We start from the raw sequence: 27,212 nt of genomic DNA, 5'->3' as shown, positions 1-27,212 counted from the left end.
GGGGACTGGCTAGTTCCCGCAGCTGATGCTTCAGCCTCCTCCAAGTTAATCCATTCTTGGGCCCTGTTAAGGAATTCGTTAACCGAACTAACTCCCTTCCTTTGTATATCCTTCCAGAGATCCCCTCCAACGAGGATTCCAGTTCTCATGGCCATGAGTTTGGAGCTATCATCCGCGTCTCTGGCTCGAGCAGCGACGTTCGCAAATCGGCTCAGGTAGGCCTTCAGAGTCTCACCGGGCTGCTGCCTCACGTTAGCTAGAGAGTCGGCCTGAACACGGGTGGCCTGGGAGGCTCTGAATGCCCTTTTGAAATCTGCCGAGAAAGTCTTCCAGGAGCTGATTGACTGCTTTTTACCTTGTTTGAACCACTGCCTGGCATGCCCAGTCAGTGTGGAAGGGAAGATTAAACATCTCAGCTCGGGGCCGATGTTGTGAGCCATCATCAAGGTGTTGAACATTCCTAGATGATCCGACGGGTCTCCGTCTCCATTAAACTTTGACAGGTGCGGCATACGGAAGCCAGGTGGGTACGTCGTTGCTGCTATACTGGGGGCGAAGAGTTCCATCTCGTCCCCTGAATCGTACTCATCTTTTTCTTTTTCCATCAGGAGCTTCCTCATCAGCTCCTCCATCTGAGTTAGGCGTTCAAGGGTTTGGTCCTGGTGTCCTTGGTTATTCCGGGGCTGCTCAACAGCTCCAGATCCATTGTACATATTTGGTGGGTTATTGCCCATCCTATCTTGAGATAGGTTATTTGGGGCATTCCCTCCGTTACATACTTCGGACAGGGCCCCCCCTGAGCGAGCGTGGCTGTCTCTTCTTGCCTGCTCCCCTCTATGAGAGTTGAGGCGATCTCGAAGGTCGCCTCCTTAGGTGACTCGAGGGCTTTGCGCCGAACTCAAACGCTGGCGCAGGTCTCCCCCAGAGACATCACTCCGGCGACTGTCGGTCCAGTGGCTCTTGCTAGATAGGCTTGGAGTCCACCTTTGGTGGGGATGATCTGGGCTTTCCCTTGGCGCCCTGCTACGCCAGGAAGGTCCAGCTGATGGCGGGTTTCTCCTACTACTCCCATAGGCTGGGATATCTCGTACAGGCCGAGGAGGAGACGGATACCTGATTGGAGAAGGAGGATGCCTGATTGGAGAGGCGATCCTGGTTCAGTCAGGTCGGATTAGATTCGGTGGGGGCCTTTCGGCCCTGCCAACTCGCTGGTCCTACACCTGGCGATCTGGACGAGGCGCAGGACGGTTGTTGGGGACGGGCTGATGCTGTGAGCCCTCCTCGGATCTCCTTCGGGAATTTCCTCGAGATCTCCTGGGCGCTCTCGAGGATGGTTGGGAGCTAGGAGTCGATGTTCTGACCGAACGGTTGTATTGCTGTTGTTCGGTTCTAGACATTCCTCTAAAGTCTGCCTCTCGATGGTGTGATGAAGGAGTGGAGTTGGGCGTCGGAAGTCTGTCTGAACGACTACGCCTGGACCGATTACCCCGGCGAGACTTAGAAGCCTCGCCTTGCCTCTCTCCGACGTTAATGTCGGTTGTGAGAGGGGGTAGTCGGGCTAGCACATCCTTGATCTGCTGACTAGCTATTGCTAGCTGGCTCCTCAGCTGAGCATTCTCCATTTCCACCGTATGTAATAACATGGGTTCGGGTTAGGCGGCCGAGGTGCCGAACTTCCAATATCATCTTGGCCCGTCGGCTGTTTTCCTGGCTGCTGCTGGACTTCAAGAACTTGTTCACCAGGGGTGGCAGTATGATGAGCCTCCTGCCCATCATGTTGCTCTGCCTCGTTACCGTGCCTGGACTGAGTTGTCACCATAGTCGGATGTTTGCAACAGCACTGAATCGGACTTGCTCTCAATGAAAGCACCAAACTGTTGACGCGGTTCTTCGCCAACAGGTAATTAAGAGAAGAAGAGAAAAGGATTAGTGCTAATAATGAACCGAAATAGATATATGATCTTAGGAAATGGAATGGTGACTCAAGACACGGTTTTTAAGTGGTTCAAAGGTTAAAATCCTTCTACTCCACTAGTCAATATTATTGCTCTATTATGGGTATATGATTACAGGATATTTCTTACAAGAGATCATCCAACCCCTATCAACTCCCAGGGTCTCCATATTTATAGGAGAAGGCACCTGGGAGTTGGTAAGAAGGTCATCCCGTGACCTTCTTACCTATCATATCAACTCTGTGACATTCATGATTAATTCCTAAACCTGACACATAAGTGTGGTCAAATCAATAGGTAAGGAGATAATGGGCCACATGGCCCAACCCAGTTGTGGGCGTCTGAATACGCACGTTCCTGCTGCGTGTCCGAGAAGTCAGGGGCATATCAGACACGTGCACTCTGATATATGCACGTTTACCTTGCGTGTGTTGACTTTACAAAAGGGTCATAGCTCCATATCCAGCTCGTACTACGAGCTGGATACTTAACTCGACCTTCGGCCTCCTAAGTCCGGACTCAGGTCTTAGGCAATCTTGGCGAACCCTTGGGTTACCTCGAGCTAAGGAGGTACGACCTTATGACGGAAGCTCCGGTCTTGGGGATGTCCACGAGATAATCATGATTAGGTCGCAGCTCAACTCGCTAATCAGCCCGTGGGAAAATCAGGGCGTACAACCAACCACTCAGAATTGAGATTGAATTGACCTATACTAAACTATATGATATAACTAGAATAGATAATAATGGTATATTTACTTATCCTATCTACTCAGTCCGATGTAACAAATACATTTGATCTTATCTACTTCGCTAATGTTCTGGAAAGAACATAACACTACAATGTGTAAGTAGATCATATCGTAGATTGGCAAGTTAGTGTAAATTATACGCATTGACTAATCTTAGGACTAACTTATGTTTGAACATATAATCATATTTATATTCCACTGTGATTACGTCACTAATAAATACGATTAGCAATATGCTCGAGATTTAATAGAAGTTTATATTAAACAAATAATCATGAAAATAAAACATGTTAGCAAAGTGATTGACCAAGTCAAACAATGATTTCTATTCTTTTATTGATAATAAATGAGATTATAAAGAAATAGGGTTTTAATTAGGGCATAAAACCCCAACAAACTCCCACTTGCACTAATTGAAACTAATGTCTTAATTCTACTAATCTCATTTCTTTGATATGCTTATCAAATGTAGCTTCTGGTAGTGTCTTTGTAAACATATCCGCAAGATTGTATTCATATGCAATCTTCATAACCTTCACATCTCCCCTGGCCACATATTCTCGAATAATGTGATTCTTCCTTTCTATATGCTTACTCCTCTTGTGACTTTGAGGTTCTTTCGAGTTGGCTATCGCTCCTGTGTTGTCACAAAACAACACAAGCGGTTTATCCATTTCTGGAATAACACCAAGATCTAAATAGAACTTCTTTAGCTAGACTATTTCCTTAGCTGCTTCTGACGCAGATATGTATTCACCCTCCATGGTGGAATCTGAGATTGCAGACTGCTTTACGCTTCTCCATATCATAGCTCCACCCCCAAGAGTAAGCATTATTCTAGAAGTAGACTTCCTGTCTTCAACATCAGTCTAAAAATCTGAATTAGTGTAGCCTACACGGTTCAGAACACCACCCTTGTAGACTAACATATAATCCCTAGTTCACCTTAAATACTTCAGGATATGCTTAACTTCGATCCAATGTTCCGGTCCTGGGTTTGACTAATACCTACTCACTACTCCCACTTCATAGTAGATATCTGGTCTAGTACACAACATAACATACATCAAACTTCCAACTGCAGATGCGTAAGGAAATTTATCATTGCATCTTCCTCTTCAGGAGTCTAGGGAGATTGCTTCTTTGAAAGATGAATTCCATGGCGAGACAGTAGACGTCCTCTCTTGGAATTTGTCATTGAGAAACGTTCAAGCACTTTATCTATGTAAGCTGCTTGAGATAGAGATAAGAGTTTGTCCTTTCTATCCCTCATGATCTGGATACCTAGAACATAACTAGCTTCACTCATATCCTTCATGTGGAATTAAGTGTTAAGACAATTCTTCACATCCGACAATTTCTTAACATTGCTTCCAATGTGTAAGATATCATCTACATAAAGAACCAGGAATACCAGTATTTGATTTGACTTCAATTGGTAAACACAAGGATCATCAATATTTTGTTCAAAGCCATAGGTTTTGATTATTTCATCAAACCTAAGCATCCAGGAATGAGAAGCTTGCTTAAGTCCATAAATGGATCTATTCAACTTGCAAACTTTTCCTTCTTGTCCAACTACTTTAAATCCTTCTGGCTGATCCATATAAATGACTTCGTCAAGCTTCCCATTAAGAAAAGTTGTCTTGACATCCATTTGCCAGATCTCATAGTCGAGAGCGGCTGCTGTGGATAGGAGGATGTGAATGGACTTGAGCATGGCTACTAGACTAAAAGTTTCCTCATAGTCCACGCCTTCTCTTTGGGTATAACCCTTTGCCACTAATTGAGCTTTATAAGTTTTGATATTTCCATCAACACCTCATTTCTTCTTGTAGATCCACTTTCACCCAATGGTTCTAAAGTCACTAGGTGCTTCCACAAGATCCCAGGCGGAGTTTGAGTACATGGACTCCATTTCCTGTTTCATGGCTTTGAGCCATAGTTCCTTTTCAGGGCTAGCCATTTCCTGTTTGAATGACAACAGATCATCGTCACTAGTGTCACCAACAACCATATTGGTTTCATCATCCAAACCATAGCGAATTGGGTTCCTAGAAACCCTCCCACTACAAAAAGGCTCTATGACAGTTTGCTTAGGAACAGTGGTGCTTTCTTCATTTAAATCGACTTGTGTCGATTGGACATGAAGAGTGGGAATTTCATCATCAACTCGCGTTGATGACAATGGAACATTGGTTGGAGTCAATTCTTCAACCAACTCCTCTAAAAATACTTTGCTGCATTGTTTGAAGTTTTGGACATAGTCATTTTCCAGAAAAGTAGCATTCATAGAAGTAAACACTTTCTTTTCTGAATGACTATAGAAAAGTCCACCCCAAGTACCTTTAGGATAGCCAACAAACATGAAAACTTCAGTTCGCAGTTCTAGCTTTCCTTCCTTTTTCCTCAGGACGTGGGCGGGACACCCCCCAGATTCTATAATAGCGTAAACTAGGTTCACGACCATTCCAGTGTTCTAAAGGTGTTTAGGAGATTGATTTGGACGGCACAACATTGAGAATATTGTTCGCGGTTTCAATTGCTTGTCCCCAAAACGAAGTTGGTAGAGTTGAGGAACTAAGCATGCATCTAATCATTTCCAATAAAGTTATGTTCTGGCGTTCCACTACACTATTTTGTTGCGGAGTACCTGGGGCAGTAAGTTGTGATTAAATCCATGGTTCAGTTAAATGATCTTGGAACTGCATATCCAAATATTCTCCACCCTTATTAGATCGCAAGATCTTTAACATTTTACCTAATTGGTTTTGAGCCATAGCTAGGAATTCCTTAAACTTTGAAAATGTTTCCGAGTTCCTATGCATTAGGTAAAGACATGAGTATCTAGAGTAATCGTCCATGAAAGTGACGAAATACTCAAAACCACCCCTGGCTTGTACATTCAAAGGTCCACAAACATCTGAATGAACAAGTCCAAGTGGTTCCTTGGCCTTATCACCCTTTGCAGAGAATGGACGCTTGGTCAGTTTGCCTTCTAGACAAGATTCACAGACAGGTAATTCACCTATGGTGAGTTCCCTCAAAGGCCCATCCTTTGTAGGTCTTTAAATCCTATCATAGCCAATGTGACCTAGTCTAAAATGCCATAAATATGTCATGTTATCATTATCGGTCTTTTGACGTTTATTGGTCCTAGGTTTAGCTACTTTGAATAAATCATTGTTAAGAGCGAGGGGTTCGTTAGGTCGCAGAATATAAAGCTCATCTTCCAAACATGCAATACACAATTGTGATCCATTGAAAGAAATAGATATATTAGAACTTGTGAAAGTCATAACAAATTGTTCTAATTGCAACATGGAAACTGAAATTAAATTTCTACTAAAATCTGAAATAAAAAATACATCATTCAAAATTAAAAATTTATTTCCGAACTTCAGACGAGCTCTTCCTCTAGCTTGGACCGCAAGGAACGCTCCATTCCCAACTCTAAGCTTTAAGCCGCCTTCGTCCACTTCCTCCCACGATTCAAGAAGCTGTAAAGAGTTACAAACATGGTTAGTAGATCTAGAATCAATAATCCAAACAGATTTATAATTCTCTAAAACACATGTTTCTAAGATTAATGAACTATAATCATTACCTTTGTTTTTCGCTACTAGAAACTTAGGGCAATCTTGTTTCCAATGCCTTTTCTCTATGTAGTGAAAACACTTACCTTTACCCTTCTTGTTTTTCTTGTTATTCCCCTTAGGAATCTATGCACTTTGTTGTGCACTCGTCTTTGCAGCCTTTGCAGGCTTGGGGTTGCTATTTTGTCCATCTTTCCTCTTGTTTCCAGCTTTCAAAGACGATGCTTGGTTAGCTTCAGCCTTAGCTGGATCAGGAACAGTAGTAGTAGTTGTCTTCTTTTCTCCTCCCTTACTTGTTCCACCCATGATAGACTCAAAAGTCTGAAGCTCGTTCATGAGCTGCGTTAGACCATAGTTGAGTTTATTCAACACATAGTTGGTAGTGAATGGCAGGAAAGTTGGAGAGAGACTGTTGAGGATTAAGCCAACTTGAGTTTCGTCATCTATTGTTGCTCCATGCAATTCAGCTTCCTGAAAGTAGTATGTCATTTTGATTAGATGATCGCAAACATGTTGAGACGGTGCCATCCGAGCATTGGCATATTTCTTGGTGGCCTCAAAACGAGTATGCGTTGACTTGGAACCAAACATGTATTAGAGCTGATCCATGATTTCGTAGGCCGTCTCGACATTCTCCATCTTTGTCTTGAGAGTGTCAACCATACTATTCAACATGTAGTACTGCCCTTGTTGTTAGCCGCCTGCCAGCGCTCATACTTATCCCTCACAGACTTGGTAGCTCCTTCAGCTGGAACTTCTGGGGATTCCTCAATCATGACGAACTTGGGGTTGTCACCAATCAACACAATGTTGATGTTTTGCTTTCCTTTAAGGAAGTTTAATCTAGTGAGTTTTTCCATCGAAAGTTGAGAAATGATGAGAGTAGACACAGCCATAAATATACTACAAATTATCAATAAAATAGAAATCAATCACTTTTGCTCAATAAAACTTCTATTCACACAAATTTCAAGAAATAGAACACCATGTACCAAAAATATGTAAGATATGAGAAAAAAAATACCAAAAACTGTCACATCTATATTTCTTTAGGTTTTTAACTAATCTATGATATCCTTGTCCCGGTTGGCGAAGGTAAAAAATATCACTAGTTAAATAAAATTGTAAACTTATTTAATAATGGATACCATTATTAACAACCTACTATTTGATCAAAATAAGAAAACAAAATCTCTTATTTTATGAGCTAGACCCACGATTTCGATAATCAATAAATTTAATCATAGTTGTCATCGTAGGGGTGAGTCTAGTCGAATTTGACCTATAATTATCTATCTTTCAAAATCTAACATTGTCAATATAACTAATGAACACTTTCCGTAGGGGGACGAATCAAAGCGTCTTGAGGCCCCATTAAGCTATTGACCTTGTTAAACCAACGGTGGAGATCGAATATGATTCTTAAAATAAGCTCATTATAAAAATAGTATTTTATTATTAATTTTTGAAAATTAATGACTATGGTTCTCCAAAAAATTATAAGATTAAAATTTTAGAACTAGAGCCCTATAATTTTCTATTAATTCTAAAGTGTCACATTGAAACAAAATCAATTAAATTAAAATTAATTTGTTGCTAATCAATATTTAGGTTTAACTATTATAATGAACCTATACAATTAAGTCCAACTCAGGCAAATGGGCCTTAACAATTGGGCTGGTATGGGGGAGGGTTGGGTCCAGTATGTCGTTCCCACTACTAAGACCCCCTTACTTCCATACAAGGTCGAAAGACAGGAATTTAAACATTCGTTTTATTAATTGTTATTAATTGATTAGGCCCACTATAGTCATGCAAAGCAAATGAGCCTTCACAAGTGGAACCATCCACAAGAGATGAATTTAAACTTTACATTTTCTAAAGGGCCCAAATAAAATCTATCATTTTATAAATATTTTATTTGGCAAAATCCATATATTAAATAAACATATGGGTCACTATATGTATCTAAGCTCAATTTCAAAAATACCACATATAGTGCAAACAGACATGTTATAATTGGATGTGTCTAATCATGTTACTATATGAGCAAGTCTATGAATTTATGCAAAAATACCACAATTTATTTCATTTGCAAAAAAACCACAATTAATTTTCTAGAATTTATCCAAAAATTCGAATTAATTAAATTTTTGCAAAAATAAATAGTCAATTTAAATGAAATTTATAAACAATTAACAAAAGTTAATTTAAATTTCATTTACCAACAATCAACCTGGTTTATGTTAATTTGAAAAATATTAATTTACTCTAAATAGGATTTATCAACAATTAACCAAAGTTAATTTAAATCTCATTTAAAAAAATATATTTTATTAATTGGTTTGAAAGAAATGATATTTTTAAAACTTTAACCAGTTATAAATTTTTAAAACAAATATCATCTACTATTTTTGAAAAAATATCTTAAACATTTAAACAAATTCAAATATCTATAAAAATATATATTCAACAAATTTTCAAATTTCAAATTATTTAAATATTAAAATCTATAAAATAATCAGATATTATTATTTTCAAATAAAAGATTTCAAAAAATATCAAGTATTTAAAAAAAATCAGTAATATCTGATAACTTAATTATAATATTTTAATATATTAAATATTTAAAATTAATAAGTTCACCTAATTTTAAATTTGAATTTGAATCTTTGTAGAAAATATCTATTTTTAAAAGATGAAACAATAAAAATATCGTATCTCAATAAAAGATATTTTTAAATAATAGAAAAGATCTGATATTCTTGTATTAACCAATTAAAAATTACATTCAAAAATCAAATTTTAAGAAAAAATTATCTCAGGCCATGGCTAGGGAACCAAACTGGGCAAAAATCGTGTGTTGGCCGCGACCAGGGGTAAATGGTGGTCGCGACCACTAGCGTCAGATACCCAGGCCGCGACCACTGCCCGAGAATTTTTGTTTTTAATAAAATTTGTGTAATTTTCAAGCCAAAAACGTTTTCTAAATAATTTTTACCATGTTATACATCAAATAAAGCATTTATATAAAAATTATTTGCAAAGAAAACGCAATAAAATAACTCAAATATGATAATAATCACATAAAATTCAATATACATCATAAAAAACCTGAAATCCACCCAATTACTCAACACATCAAATAATTCAATTTTATCATGTTCATTCATGAAAATAAAGATTACCAAAGGCTCTGAGGCCAGTTGTTGGGAAAACTTATACAAGATCTTGTTTATTTTCATGTAAATCTTATATTACACAAATTAATATAAGACAACGTGTAATATTATTTTATAATATAATGTAACATATAATAGAGAGTTACAATATTTAGATATATGAGAAATATCCAAATATGTAACATATTTGGTGTTACAAATTCAGCTACAAATTTGTAACTTCCAAATATTACCCTTTATTGTGTAAATTTGGTTTTGCACAATATTGAGATGAATTTCATAAAGCCATATGTGAAATGGCTGTTAGAGAAATGATTTTAACCCCAATAATGTGTTTTGGGGGTTACAAAATCATTTGGGAGGGTTTGGAACCATTTGGAAAAACAACACAAAATATTGTGCTGAAAATGGTCAGTGGCCGCGGACTGTGGGATAGAGAGCAGTGGCCGCGACCACTAATGTCCCTGGCCGCGGCCATAGGCCAAAAACTGACAATTTTTCAGTTTTTTCCAAATTGTGTTGAACGGCTCCAAAATCTCAAATAACTCCCAAATCTCACTTTTAATTCCATAAACATCAAATTTATCATTGGTAACAGCCATGGGGGTTGGTGGAATTTGAAATTCAAAAGGTTTCTCTAAACTCTATAAAGAGGAACCTATTGCTCACTTGAAAGACACAATTTTTCTATCTATTAGAGCACTTGGCTAGAAACACCTTGAGGCTTGATAATTCCAGAAAGCATTTCCTATAATCTGTGAGAGATCCCTTAGTGCTTGAGTTAGGGGAAATAAGCTTTTGGACAAAGGTTTCAAAACTTGTTCAAGTTGGTGATCCCCAACACTCTTCACTTTGGTAGTGTGAGTGAGAGTTGTTTATTTTTTGTTTCTTGTTCCTTTCTTTTATTCTATTGCTTTTCATCTTTATATTCTTCTTCTCTATTTACTTGTATTTCTTGTTTAAGAGTTGTAATATTTTCTTTTCTTTTGTTTCAAACACTTTACTTTATTTGTAATCTTTTGCTTAGAGTTGTATTTCACTATTCTCTTCTTCTTCTTCTTCTTTTGTTCATTTGTATTTTCAGTTATAGAGTTGTAACACTTTATTTAATCAATCCTTGTCCATTGTAATATTTTTGCATAGAGTTGTAATTTTCTTACCATTTCCATTGAGACAAATACATTTTTTCCTCAATCTCCTTTGTAGGGATCATATCCTCAATGCCCTTTCCGATAGTCTCTATGACCTCTACATCGAGACCAAATCGGCCAAAGAGTATGGGATGCACTTGAGACAAAGTTCAAGGCGGAAAAGGAAGGTACCAAGAAGTTTTTGATATCTCAATACTTTGATTTCAAATTTTTTGGTGATAAACCTATTCTTCCTCAAATACATGAATTACAAATAATTGTTAACAAATTGAAAGTGTTAAAGATTGAGCTTCCCGAGGCCTTTCAAGTTGGTGCTATAGTGGCTAAATTACCACCAACTTGGAAGAGCTATAGGAAAAGAATCATTCATAAAAATGAGGATTATTCTTTGAAGGAAATAAAAAAACATATTCGAATCGAGGATGAATCAATATGTAGAGATAAACTTGTGGAGGGGTCTAATGGAGAGACTGCCAAAGAAAATGCGATGTCACAACCAAAACATCCCAAAAACAAAGGGAAAAAGGGTAACGAGAAATCCTTGGGTCCAAAAACCAACCCAAACAAGTTTAAGGGAGAGAAAGGTCCTTGCTTTGTGTGTGGGAAAAATGGTCACTATGCTAGAGAGTGTAGGCATATAGAAGACCAACAATGACCTAAGGTGAATGCAACTCAAAAGGAAAACATAGTTGTTACCCTTAGTGAGGTGAATGCGGTCCAAGGCAAGGTGAAAGGGTGGCGGTATGATACATGTGCCACCGTCCATGTCACCTATGACAAATCATTGTTCAAGACCTTTGAAGAGTCAAAGGGCAACCATGAGATTCAAATGGGGAATGAGGGCAAATCCAAGGAACTTGGCAAAGGTACCATTGAAGTCTTTTTCACCTCCGGCAAGAAAGTAACATTAGTGAATGTACTTTATGTTCCCGAAATGCTTGGTAAGTGGTGATTTGCTTAGCAAGCCCGGCATTAAAGCCGTTTTTGAGTCCGGTAAACTTATACTTACCAAATCAAATGTATTTTTGGGAAAGGGGTACTCTTGTGAGGGTATGGTTAAATTGTGCACCAATGATGTAACTTTCAATGTTATCAATAAAAATGCTAATTCCCCCTATATTGGTGAGTATGATTCTTTATTTTTGTGGCATCTTAGACTATCGCATATAGGTTTTTCAACCATGAAAAGAGTAGTAAAATGTGGTATGATCGCATGCAATATGAAAAACTATGGTAAATGTAAAACATGTGTTAAGGCAAAAATGATTAAGAAACCATTTCCTAGTGTAGAAATATCATCTCATTTATTAGATTTAATGTAATGACCCAACTATTTCTAAGACCTTGGAACATTAGATCTACTATACATAGCTACTATTTTGGGAGAGATACATAAGAAATAATATAACTTTATTAAATCTCGAAATATTGTATCAAATACATAATAATAGAAAATATGGCATGGGTACCCATTGTTTAAAACATAAAACATAATTTTAAACTAAAGAAAATTGTTTACAAAGCTAAATGCGGAAAAAGATGATTTAAAATACTAAAAATAAATAACTTCATCCTCGATCGACACACAGTCCACACATTCCATCCATCCTCAACACACAAGCCTAACTACTAAGAATCTTTCCGCCTCCGTATCCAGTTTCCTGCGTCACACTAAAAAAAAATAAAGGAATGAGCCTAATGCCCAACAAGGAAAACCTACTAACACCATAAACATACACATAAAATCATATCATAACATATGAAAAAAAATCATAAAGATATACTATAAGCATACCATAAACATATGTCATATACTACTACAATGCCATCGTACTACATGGGGCTTGTTTAACTAAGCAAATCATATACCCAATAGATTTGTGGGGCTTGCTAGCCAAGCAAGTCATAATCCCATAAATTATTGGGGCTTGCTAGCTAGACAAGTCATATGCCCAAGGTCTAATATCATACTATACATAATGTTAACATATCATAACACAACATAAGATAACATAACATATAACATAATCATAACATATCATATAAGTATACAAAATTCTATCTTATTTTCCTTACCAACACCGGGATATTTGAGAACAAATGCGGGACTTAGAACACTCCTAAAACCAACAATAGAATGGTGAGTATTTCTAACGAATAAAGAATAAATGTGGAAACTAAACCATCAAGAAGAAACTTACCAAGAAAGAACTTAAGTTTAAAGAACCTAATCAAGAACCAATAACGAAAGTTAGGATTCGAATACTGAAATATCGAAATACACTAAACCTCACTTCCCAAGTATTTTATAAAGCTTAAGAATGATAAAGCTTTTTCTTTCCCAACCCAAGTGTATCACTCTTATGTTCTCACTAGCACCTTGGAGTATGATCACAGCTGAAGAGTAAGTGAAAGGGTTGGGTACTAGGTCCTATTTATAGAGTTTGAGGAATGAAATTATCCTATAAAAAAAATACTTGAATCCTTAAATAAACATGATTATGACAAGTGTCATACTCTTAGTGGTTCTTGAAGGTTCTAGAGTTTCTAGATCTTTCTTCTATTTAAAAAAAAATACTTAATTTTATTCTAACTATAATCCAAATTTAAATTTAAAAAAATAGAATCCTAACTTCTAACTTCCTAAATCTCGTAACTCTAAACTCACCTGTAGACCATCTTTATACCGTTAGAAAGCTAATTCAATTATCTACAACTTTCTAGAAATACTATTTTTCGAAATTCATAACATAACTGGGTCAAAAATAGGTCGAAAGTTACAGTACCTTAAAGTTACGGAAAATCTATTTAATTATCTAAATAACAATCTAATCCACAAATAAACAAGATTGTGACAAATGTCATGCTCCTAATGGTCTTGGAAGATTCTATAGCTTTCTTGAACTTTCTTTTATTTAAACTATAATTAAATCCTTAAATAAACATGCACACGACAAGTGTCATGATCTTATTAATTCTATCTAAACCTTAGGTTATAATAAATAATACACCTAGGACTAGCAATATTAATCAAACCTTATGTTATAATTAATATTCTTAAACTATAGGTTAAACTTATAAAATTCATAACTATTGCTATGAGTTTCCAACTAAGTCCCGGTTTGAACCAAAATCCACGGTAACTAACATACTATAACTACTACTAGATATTGCTACTACTACTACTATCTAACTAGCTAAGTAAAATTATGGGACTCTACATTTAATCCATAGTGATCTTTGTGAATTAAATGGTGTTTTAACTAGAGGTGGTAAAATGTATTTTCTTACTTTTATAGATAATTTTAGTAGATATACCTATGTGTTTCTTTTAAAGTATAAAGATGAAACTTTTGATGCTTTTAAATTATATAAATTAGAAGTTGAAAATCAACTAAATAAAAAGATTAAGGTGTTAAGAAGTGATAGAGGGGGAGAGTACTTCTCTAATGAATTCATTACATTTTGTGAATAAAATGGTATAATTCATGAGTGCACCGCACCTTATACACCACAACACAATGGTGTTGCCGAAAGGAAAAATAGGACTTATCTAGAGATGATAAATTCTATGTTGGTGTTTTTTAAGTTGAATTTCAACTTATGGGATGAAGCGTTATTAACTGCTTGTCACATTCTTAATCGAATACCGATGAAGAAAAATGAGATATCTCCATATGAGTTATGGAAAGGAAGAAAACCCAACATAGGGTACTTCAAAGTGTGGGGGTGTCTTCCATATTGCAAGAAAAACGAACCTAATAGAACAAAGTTAGGTTCAAGAGCCATAAAGTGTGCTTTTGTTGGTTATGCCAACAATAGTAAACCTTATAGGATATTAGACTTAGAGTCTAATATTGTGATTGAATCTAGAGAAGTTGAATTCTTTGAGAACATGTTTTGTGACAACAATTCTCAAGCTTCAACATCTCTAAAGGAGAATTTGTTACATGAGAACAATTCTCAAGCTTCTACATCCAAAGTTGATTCTCAAGAGGAGAATTCTCAAAAGAATGTAAAGCAACCCTTTGAACTTAGAAGAAGTCAAATGCTTAAAAATCATAAAAGTCTAGTAATGGATGAGATAGATTCTCAACAAATTTCATTCTACATGGTAGAAGGAAATAGAGAGGAAGTGATTAGGAAAATTCCTATTGTACTTCTCGTTGAAGATGATCCTAAGACTTGTAGAGAAGCTATGCAATCGAGCCATCAATGATGAGATGGATTCCATTCTTTCCAGCAACACTTGGGAATTGGTAGATCTCCCACCGAGGTCTAAGCCAAATGAGTGTAAGTGGGTATTTAGGAGAAAACACCACACTGACGGCACTATCCAAACCTTTAAAGCTAGATTAGTAACTAAATGGTTTAGGCAAAAAGAGGGTATTGATTATTTAGATACCTATGCGCCTGTTGCAAGTTAAACTTCTATAAGAATTTTGTTCGTTTTAGCTTCTATACACAACTTGTATTTTCATCAAATGGATGTCAAAACGACATTCCTTAATGGTGACCTCAATGAGGAGGTCTATATGGAACAACCCGAAGGGTTTGTCCTACCAAAATATGAACATAAAGTATGTAGACTTGTAAAATCCTTATATGGATTGAAACAAGCTCCTAAGCAATGGCATGAGAAATTTGATCAAGCCATCATGTCTAATGGGTTTAGACATAACAATGGAGACATGTGTTTGTATTCCAAAACTTGTAAGGGATATGTGATCATTGTTTGCTTATATATGGATGTCATGCTTATTCTAAGTGATAGCATGAAAGGGATAGAAGAAACGAAGAGGTTTCTATCATCAACCTTCAAGATGAAAGATCTTGGAGAAGTTGACACCATACTTGGTATCAAAGTAAAGAAACATAGTGGGGGTTTTGCGTTGGGTCAAGCCCACTATGTTGAGAAAGTATTGAATAAATTTAACCATCTCAAGGTTAAAGATGACAATACTCAATTTGATCATAGTGTAAAACTAGAGAAGAATGAAGGAAGAGCAGTGACTCAATTGGAGTACGCTAGTGCTATAGGAAGTATAATGTACACTGCTCAATGTACTAGACTTGATATAGCATTTGCGGTGAGTAAACTTAGTAGGTTTACAAGTAATCCAAGTGTGGATCACTAGAAGGCTATTGGAAGAGTCCTAGGTTATGTCAAGAAAACCAAAGGACTAAGCCTTCACTACTCCAAATTTCCTTCAATCTTAGAAGGATATAAAGATGCAAGCTGGATATCCAATCTTGGGGACAACTTGTCCACAACTGGTTGGGTATTTACACTTGGTGGGGGTGCAATTTCTTGGGGTTCCAAGAAACAAACCTGTATATCTCATTCCACTATGGAAGCAGAGTTTATAGCTCTAGCTGCTACCGGCAAAGAGGTCGAATGGTTAAGGGATCGGTTGATAGAGATACCCCTAATCAAAGAGAATGTATCCACTATATCGATACATTGTGATAGCCAAGCGACATTGGCTAGAGCATTCAGTGGAGTGTACAATGGGAAGTCTAGACACATTAGTCTAAGACATGGATATGTATGAGAATTGATTCAAAGAGGAGTTATCTCAACATCCTATGTGAGAACAAGTGAGAATTTGGCGGACCCTTTCACTAAGCCACTAACGAGGGATTTAGTGGCTACATCATCTCGAGGGCTGGGACTTAAACTCCCTAAAGAGATTCACGATTAATGGTAACCTATCTTAACACTAGTTATTCAACATGTGTTAGGTTCAATAGGTAACAACAAGTCAATCAAGTGAATATTAGTTGTACTCAAAACAAGTCCCATCTGAGATATTGAGTACTTGTGAGTTGCCAAGTTGAGGGTTAAAACCAAAAGGTTTTTTAATAGAATTCAGTCTTGTGAAGACAAGTATTTTTGGTAACAAAATACTGTAAGAATTCTACCTGTATGGACCTAGGGGTGGTGCCGCCTCTCATGAGAATTGGGAGGATTCTTAATAACGTCAATGAATGGAAAGTGCACATGGCCATTAATGGTGCAAAGCGAGACATAGAGGTCTCAAGTGAACATCGCAAATGTGTGTGTGTGTTATCACCGATTTGTTATCATGAAAAGATGGTTCAATGCCTAGTGCAACCAAATTTTCAATAAATTTTGTGATAATTACACTATAGTAAAGTTCAAGTTGAAAAACATTTTACTTTATGCACTAATGCAATGACTCCTATAAGAGAGAGTTCTTATTTAATCAAGTGGGGGATTTGTTATATTTTAAATATAATGATTGATTAAATAAGTGTTACAATAAATAACTATTTAATCTAGTGGGGGAATGTAATATTATATTATAATATAATGTAATATTATATTATAATATAATGTTTTAGATTAAATAAATGTGACAAAGAGTGTCACATATTGTAACATACAATAGAGAGTTACGGTATTTAGATATATGAGAAATATCCAAATATGTAACATATTTAGTGTTACAAATTCAGCTACAAATTTGTAACTTCCAAATATTACCTTTTATGGTGTAAATTTGGCGTTACACAATATTGAGATGAATTTCATAAAGCCATATGTGAAGTGGCTGTTAGAGATATGATTTTAACCCCAATAATGTGTTTTGGGGGTTACAAAATCACTTGGGAGGATTTGGAACCGCTTGGAAAAACAACACAAAATTTTGTGCTGAAAATGGTCAGTGGCCACGACCACTAAATGTTGGTGGCCGCGTCCTGTGGGACAAAGAGCAGTGGCCGCGACCACTAATGTTCCTGGCCTTGGCCACAGGCCAAAAACTGACCATTTTTCATTTTTTTCCAAATTGTGATGAACGGCTCCAAAAACCCAAATAACTCCCAAATCTAACTTATAATTCTATAAACATCCAATTTATCATTGGTAACAGCCATGGGGGTTGGTGGAATTTGAAATTCAAAGGGTTTCTCTAAACTCTATAAATAGGAACCTATTGCTCACTTGAAAGACACAATTTTTTTATCCATTAGAGCACTTGGCTAGAAACACCTTGAGGCTTGACAATTCCAGAAAGTATTTCCTATAATCTGTGAGAGATCCCTTAGTGCTTGAGTTAGGGGGAAATAAGCTTTTGGACAAAGGTTTCAAACCTTGTTCAAGTTGGTGATCCCCAACACTCTTCACTTTGGTAGTGTGAGTGAGAGTTGTTTATTTTTTGTTTCTTGTTCCTTTCTTTTATTCTATTGCTTTTCATCTTTATATTCTTCTTCTCTATTTACTTGTATTTCTTGTTTACGAGTTATAATCTTTTCTTTTCTTTTGTTTCAAACACTTTACTTTATTTGTAATCTTTTGCTTAGAGTTGTATTTCACTATTCTCTTCTTCTTCTTCTTCTTCTTTTGTTCATTTGTATTTTCAGTTATAGAGTTGTAAGACTTTATTTAATCAATCCTTGTCTATTGTAATATTTTTGCATAGAGTTGTAATTTTCTTACCATTTCCATTAAGACAAATACATTTTTTCCTAACACAGCCTATAATATGTTTCTAAAATTGAATTCATACAGAGATAATGATAAGAATACTTACATTATTGTGCAGCGGAATGATTGAGTCCTTCCTTCAGTTTCTCTAACCCTTGTATCCTTTCTGTCGCAGGGAATCACCAAGAAATTGAACCGTTCTTCAATTTTCTTCACAACCTTCCAAAGTATCCTTAGAATCACCTGGACTAGAGTGAGCAATTCTCAACACATGAGATAGATACAAAGAGAAGAAGAGAAAAGAATATTGAGGCTTAGAACATGACTTATGCTGTAGAGAGAATCTAAAACCTAGAGCATCATGACTAGATCTTTTGATCTTCTCAAAATCTTTTATTTTCATCTCTCACTTAGCATCCCTTTTATAGGCTCAATTAGGTCACTTATTTAATTAAAAAATCAATAAAATAATAGCCAATTATTAGCCTTAGGTCGAAATTATCATGGACTTTAGGCTCGTGAAATTTCCCGTTTAATTATAAGCCCGTTGGACTTAAAATCAAGACCTATATTATTTTCTATTGATTTAATTAATTAAATAATTATTTAAATCTTTTATCAAGTTAATTATTTATAATTTGAAACTTGATTTAAATTTATTTATTAATTTAGATACCAATTTATCTTAATTAATAATAATTTCTCTTTTCTTCTCTAAATTACATAACTCCGTGAAACTATCCAAAATTGACCTGGTCAACTTTGATAATTCTAATTGATAATTAAATCAATTAATTGAGACTATCTAGATGATTTTATCCAAGGTACAGTGGGGACCATGGGCCTATGAAATTAAGCTCCAATAAGTTATCATAAATTTAACTAATAAATTTACTAACTTATTAATCTCTCGTGACTCCACTAAAGACTTAGAATTGCGCTCTTGAATTCATAGAACGCTCTTTAAGCAATATAGATATGTTATTAATTATTCATTGTTACAACCATAATTGTCACTTAGTCTTCTATAGATGATCTACAATGAGATGAGACTAAAATATCGTTTTACCCTTCATTGTATTTTATCCTTAAAACACTTAGTTCATTGTAAATGATATTTCAGTGAACTAATATTAATTACTGAAATGAAATCTCTATCATTTAGCACCTTGAACCAAACTAAAAGGAAACCACCGTTTCACTTCTTCATCAAAAGCTATAGATGCTTATATCTATGATTAACACTCCCACTCAATTATACTATTGAGTTCCCAAGATGTAAGTACAGGCTAGTCCGTAGGGTAAGCTGGTAATGAACAAGTCAAAGAACTCAAATAATACAATCAGTTAGAACTAACCACTCAGATATGAGATTGAATTTATCTATAGTCAACTATATGATATGACTAGAATAAATAATAATGGTATGAATACTTATCCTATCTACTGTCAATATCGGTGCAGTCCGATGTAACAAATACATTCGATCTTATCTACTTTGCTAATGTTCTGGAAATAACATAACACTACAATGTGTAAGTAGATCATATCGTAGATTGGCAAGTTAGTGTAAATCCTATGCACTGACTAATCTTAGGACTAACTTATGTTTGAACATATAATCATATTTATATTCCACTGTGATTACGTCACTATAAATACGATTAGTTTATATTAAAAAAATAATCATGAAAATAAAACATGTGAGCAAAGTAATTTACTAAGTTGAAATATGATTTCTATTCTTTTGTTGAAAATAAATGAGATTACAAAGAAATAGGGTTTTAATTAGGGCATAAAACCCCAACAAGTATGATGTATGCTATGATAAGCACTAGACCAGATATAGCCTACGGTATTGGGCTAGTAAGTAGGTTCATGAGCAAACCAAGTCCAAAACATTGGAAGGCTGCAAAGTGGCTATTGAGGTATTTAAAAACCTCATCACAGCTGAAACTAAAGTACTGCAGGGATGAGACAACAAGTACTAGGGTTGTAGGCTACTGTGATTAAGATTTTGTAGGTGATTTGGACAAGAGAAGGTCCATTTCAGGTTATGTTTTTACAATGGGAGGAAATACCTTCAGTTGAAAGTCCAAGTTTGCAGCATGTGGTGGCTTTGTCAGGTACGGAAGTGGAATACATTGCCTTAATTGAAGCTCTAAAGGAAGGAATTTGGCTCAAAGGGTTGGCTAGTGAACTCGAATTTGAGCAAGGCCTTGTCTCCTCATATGAGCGGACCTTCGTCCCAAGCCCCCGCCTCCTCATATGAGTGGGTCGTTGTCTCAACCTCCGCCCTATCCGTATCCATACATGTATGGAATTGTAGGATCATCGTTACCTCCACAGTATACATGGGATATGCCTCCGCACACACCACAGGCACCGCAGCCACCGCAGGCATCAGAAGAAGGAGACAATACGGAGGACGCTGAGGGTTGAGATGTTTTATATATTTTTATATTAAACAATAAATTTTAATTAATAAATTATTGTATGGATATTTAATTTGGATAATATTGTATTATTGAATTGTTTTTTGAATAAATTATTAATTTTATGCATATTTAATTTTAATATTATTATTTTTATGCATATTTAATTATGATATTATAAATTAAAAAATATAATTTAAATATTTTTTATTATTTTTTTAATTATAAAAAAGTATTATATTGTCGCCCCTAATAATATATAAGTCGCCACTAATATTATATTATTATGGGCGACTTTTTATTATTAGGGGCGAAATATGATCTGGGAATCACGATTATTAGTGGCGACATTCAATTTATTAAGGGCGAAATTGTTGCCGCTAATATTAATTATTAGGGACGACTGTTTTGTCGCCGCTAATAAGCGACATTAGCGTCGAAATATTAGCGGCGGCATGTCGCCGCTAATGACCATCAGCAATGACTTCGGGTATTATTAGGGGCGACATCCGTCGCCCCTAAAGACCCTTTTTGTTGTAGTGAGGTAAAACTGCTCTATTTTGTGACTCCCATAGTGCTATTCATTTGTTTAAGAGTAGCGTGTTTCATGAGAGGACGAAACATGTGGATGTTAGACTTCATTTTATAAGGGATATCATTTCCAAGAAGTTGATTGAAATGGAAAAGATTGACACTGAAATAAATTCAGCAGATATATTTACTGAAGCTGTTCCAGTTAGCAAGTTCCAAAAGGCCTTGGACTTGCTAAAACTTAAACCGGATTAATTTTAGGTGATATAAAGGGTGCCTTATTCGGATTCGCTGTTAATAGGAGGCAAAGGTGGAGATTATTTAAGATTTGCCTCAATTTTACACAGTGGTCACAACTTGGATCATGTTTGGTCACGGCCTCACAGTCAAATTACAAGGGTTGTGGCCAGGAATGCTAGCGGCCACGATCTGAGCCCATGTCTTAACATGCGGTTTTGGATGTCTCAACATATCTGAGTTTTATATCAAAAAAATCAGTTTTTACGAGATTTGCTGATGTGGCAGGTTCTTTTATTAAAACTATATTTACCCATTTTGTTCATAACGATCCATATCGAATAAGAGAGTGAATTTTGTAATAGAGAGATTTCTAGAGAGAGAGAGATTAGTTCTTGGGGGACTGATCTCTAGGGTTTGTAACTTTCTTCTAATTGTTCTTGATACACAATTGGGGTTTGGGAGTGGTTCTTTAGATCTATGTAAATTACATTGGTGGCTATAATCTCTTCTTTCGTCTAGGGCTCTGCCCTGCCTTGGATGTAGGTAGCAAAAACATCTTACTTTTGTCTACTAAACCAAGTAACATTGGTGTTGTGTGTTTATGCTTTTGTTTTGGTTTATTGTGTTCACCTTTCATCTATTGTCTTGAAGTTTAATCCTAACAATACCGATCTATATAATATATCATGTAGAGCTTTTGGAAACAGAATATTTGGCAAGACATAATGTCAGTATGACTCGACCCAGTCTACCGTTTGAGCAGAAGCAGATGATGAGCTTTCGACTTGTGCCACCTGGACCTGCACTCCATACATATATAAATTACTTTTTCCTTATTTGAAGAAAAATTCTAACCAGTTAATTAATCTTGTTTAAAACTGACTGTAGCAATTTTTTTTAATAAGTAGTTAATTAAGCCCACGAGGAAGAAAATTCAAATCAACGAAAGTAGACGAAATAAATTCATGATCACATTAAGGCCTTCTTTGGACCTGGATTTTAGGAGGGAAAAAATGAAATTTAAAGGATTTCGTTTTTTCATGTTTGGATTGAATCAATAAATTTATAATTATTTTTCTAGAAAAATTAAAATTTAAATGTAGTATAATTTTTAAAAATTTACAAAAATTGTAAATATCTACAAAAAAAAATATTAAAAAAAAAATCTCTTATCAAATTTGTAGAAATCATTTCCCTTTATTTTTTTACTTCTATTTTTCTCATGAAATTTTTCCTTTCCAAAATTCAAGATACAAACATAGCCTAACAAATATGTGTTGGATAAAAGCGGTAATTAGTGATGAAAATATGAAGGGAGATAGGTTCACTTATAAAGGCAGTTGAACCATTGGTAATAAGCTCGATCTGTCTAGTTCTCGTGGCTTCAGCGCTGCTATGCCTTGATGGATGCTGTTTTACTCTCGGAATCTCAGGTGGTGCATGTGGTTATTGGGCAGCTGTCTCTGCTCTCTACTAAGTAACTCTCTGACAAAAACAATTGACAATATTCTACTATTTAATTCCAAGGACTACCTTCGTGACTATTGGTTACGTCTACAAACAATGTAGGTTTTTTTATGTCGTTTTTCTTTTGTTAACTTGTCCATCTTCTTTAGTGGAACTTAGAATTATTAATTTGTGAGACGTTGTTCATTCCTTTAGAATATTTGAATGTAAGATGTAAATTTTGTTCCAGATTTAGTATAAGAAAATAAGTTAATATTATATTTAGCTAAATATTTGTAATTGTGTTTTAATGCACAAAATATAAATTAACACAAAAAAATCAATAATTAATTTAATATTTATTAAGAAAGTATAAATTTTTTTTTTATTATCTAAATTATGTATTCCATAAAATTTTTCATTATAAAAATAAATAAAAAATAATATATGGTTTGTCATTAATTGTTAACTACTTAAATATAATAATTAATAGTGATATTGTAAATAAAAAAATAACTTTTATTGATGTGCTAAATTTGGTTTATGCTATATTTCGTACTAAATTAGTACAATATTTAGCATGTGTCAAATTTACCTCACTTTTTAGAACACTATTAGAGTTATATTTTTGTAAGATGTGTTAAATATATCATTGTATCAATTTTTTGACACTCTGATGGAGATGCTTGAGCTATTTTCTTTCTAGATAAAATCTTGTTTGTCTTTTTCTTCTCCCTATAAAGCAACAAGCACTTTAAAAGATGGAAATAGCCGACAAGTACCTTAGCAAAGCAATGTCATTAAATTTGTCATGTGATTTTTATTTATATGTAACTTTTAATGAATATAATATTTTATATATTTATTATTTTTGTTGGGGTAAAAGACACATAAATTAAACGTAATAGAGAGCAAAAGCTGCTGTATAATTAAAAGAATAAAGAAAGCTCTAATACAAAAAAAAAAAAAAAAACCTAATTTGTTTTCTATGTTTATGACAACCACCACCTCTCAATTGCTATTTTCATCCAATATTAAGAAAAAGACATAAAGATGTAAAGAAGAGCCCAAAACACAAAATAATAACAATTGTAATGTAATAAGTAATTAATTTGATGCGAGCAAAATATACAGAAGTTCATAACGTGGTTCGATCCAAATTTAGCCTATAATTCTCAGTTATATTATTTTAGTTTGATCTATTATTCACATAAAAAATTGTATCTTCCTTTTAGGAAGGGTTTATAATAGACAGGGGAAAATAAGATATCTTCGAAGATTGGTAGCAAGTATCTACTTAAATAAAAGTAGTTCGTCATCACTAATAGTCATCGAGTGCAGTCAGTCATCAATGCGAGCCATTGAATGAGCAAACTAGTCTTCCTATTATGTTTCCCCCCTCTATGAGATTTCCCACTCTGCCTAAAGGGGCATTATGCAAGCCAAACAAGAAACAGATAAAAAACAAGAAAGAGATAAATATAAAAGCCTGAGACGGTGTTCAGTGTCACGGGCCGCCAACTTCGATACTCGAATTGACGGAACGTGCGACACTTGTTAGCGCTCTTAATTAGCAAGTCAGCCTAGAATTCACACCTACGGCAAGCAAACTCAATGGTTAGCCGCATTACAAGTCTCACACAAGTAAGAGAAATTATGAAGCGGGAACAAGCACGAGGCAAGCATTCCAGAGACAACATCCCACACAACAATCAGAGCATACAACACATTCAAGTGGCATGCAATGGCCCAACGAAGGCAACAAACAAGCAACACATAGACCTTAAAGAAAGCATACACAAAGGGACATGGCAAAGCATTGTTTTATTCATATAAGGCCTTGATAGGGCAAGGGAGTACACAGCTTAAGCCCCTATCTGCTGGTGGCCATGGTGCTTCCTTAAGTCACCAGGTCACCCCCCCCCCTAAGGAGTATTCTAAGCAAATGAAGTCTTCCCAGGAACATATATGATTTTTGTCTGGGAGACATATGCATAATTACAAAAGTGCCATTCCCTACCCCTGAGGTTACTTGGTGCAAGACTTGACTAATAATCAAGCACCAAGGAATGCTCATACATACAAAATGGCCCCCTGGAGATGTGCCATGACGCAGCACGTCACACTCTCCCCCACTTAAATCTTTGGCGTCCTCGACGAACCTGCCCCTTGCTGATCTTCAATCTTCTGCGTATGCTTGTGCAAGTCCTCCGCCCTTTCCCAGCAAATTTCTTCATCTCCGAGCCCTTTCCACTTCACCAGAAACTCTTTCTTCTTCTTTCTGTCCACGACCACGGTCCTCTCTGCTAGGATTTCTTCAGGTTGCATGCTGCTTCGTGGCTTGACGCTGACTCCTTCTCTGGTAGACTGGTTGCGCACTGGATCTTCGTGATACGGTTTGAGATTGCTGACGTGCAAGACCGGGTGTATCTTCATCCATTCTGGTAAGCTGACTTTGTAGGAGGTCAGGCCCACTTTCGAGATGACTGGAACAGGACCCTTGTATTTGCGGATGAGTCTGATGTCCTTATTCCCTCGGAATCTCAGTTGTTCGGGCCTCAGCTTGATCATCACTAAGTCGCATGCTTTGAATTCCAGCGGTCGTCTCTTCTGATCTGCCCACTTCTTCATTCTCTTTGATTCCTTCTCCAGGTAGGCTCGGGCAATCTCGGTGGTTTTCTTCCAGTCTTTCGTGAAATTAAAGGCTCTCGGATTTCTTCCGCGATACTCATCCACTGTGTGGGGTAACAACGGTTGCTGACCGTTAACAACTTCAAAAGCGCTCTTGTTTGATGAAGAACTCTTCTAAGAGTTGAAACAAAACTGAGCTACGTCTAGTAGTTGCGGCCAATCCTTTTGGTTGGCACTGACAAAATGCCGCAAGTACTCTTCCAGCATCCCATTGAATCTTTCAGTTTGTCCGTCTGTTTGAGGATGGTAGCTCAAGGAAATATTTAGTTGTGACCCCAAAAGGTTGAATAACTCCGACCAAAAGGTCCCTGTGAATCTTCCATCACAGTCACTAACTATATTTTGGGGTACTCCCCAATACTTAACTACATACTTGAAGAAAAGTCTCGCTGTCTCTTTTGCCGAGCAATATTTCGACACCGGTATGAAGGTTGCATACTTTGAAAATCTGTCCACGATCACTAATATCGCACTCAAGTCTTCCGTCTTCGGTAAACTAGTAATGAAGTCAAGCAACACACTCTCCCATGGTCGGCTTGGGACTAACAAAGGTTCCAACAACCCTGGCGTCTTGTGTCTCTCCACTTTGTCTTGTTCGCAGGTGAGACAGGTTTTGGTATACTCCACGATATCGTCGCGCATTTGTGGCCAGTAGTACCCCTGCTTCAATAGGGCATGAGTTCTCTGCCACCCTGGATGACCCACCCACAAGGTGTCGTGACACTCACTCATTAGTGTCCTCCACAAATCTCCCATCTTGGGAACATATAAGCGGCCACCCTTGGCCCACAAAAGATCATCTTCTACCCAAAATTGGCGAGTCTTCCCCTCTTTTGCGAGATTCATGATGGTCTTCACCACCAGGTCTTTCATCAGGTTCTCCTTAATGCGCTCTCGGAGTGGAGTGGTCACCATGCTAGCTGACATATTTGCCAACAATTTTAGAGCCGCTAACTCAGCTTTGCGACTCAGGGCATCAGCTGCCTGGTTTAGACAGCCCGCCTTGTGTTCGAAATGAAAGTCGAATTCTGCTATGAACTCCTACCAACGTGCTTGTTTAGGGGTAAGCTTTGGCTGGGTGAGGAAATGACTCACCACGGCATTATCTATCTTCACCACAAACTTCGACCCCAACAAGTAGTGCCTCCACACTCGTAGACAATGAATTACTGCGAGAAGATCCTTCTCTTGTGCAGTGTACCGCCTCTCCACCTCCGTGAGTTTGCGGCTTTCGTAAGCTACAGGGTGGCCCTCTTATACAAGCACTCCTCCCAAGGCAAAATCAGACGCGTCTATCTGCACTTCAAAGGGCCTACCAACATCTAGTAAGGCTAGGACAAGATCTCGTATCATAGCTTCCTTCAAACTCTTGAATGCTTTGACACACCTGTCGGTCCACGTCCAAGTTACACCCTTCTTCAACAACTCGGTTAAGGGTGTCGCCCTTCTTGAATAGCCCTCCACAAATCTTCGATAATAGTTGGCTAAACCAAGGAAAGAGCGTAATTCCTTCAAATTGGTGGGGGCCTTCCAGTCTTGAATGGCCCGCACCTTCTCTAGATCCATGCGGATCCGACCACGTTCTACTATGTGGCCTAGGAACTTGATTCTCTCTTGTGCGAAGGAGCACTTTTCTCGCTTCACATAGAGTTGGTTCTCTCTCAATTTCTGAAACACTTGCGATAAGTGTCGTTGATGTTCTTCTATTGTGGAGCTTTAGACCACAATGTCATCCAAGTAGACCACCACGAACTTGTCTAGGTATTCCTGGAAAACTTGG

Source organism: Humulus lupulus, chromosome X, assembly GCF_963169125.1.
Source record: "Humulus lupulus chromosome X, drHumLupu1.1, whole genome shotgun sequence".
In the NCBI taxonomy this organism is placed as follows: domain Eukaryota; kingdom Viridiplantae; phylum Streptophyta; class Magnoliopsida; order Rosales; family Cannabaceae; genus Humulus; species Humulus lupulus.
The sequence above is the reverse complement of the archived record's forward strand: the minus strand, read 5'-3'. Positions refer to the sequence as shown.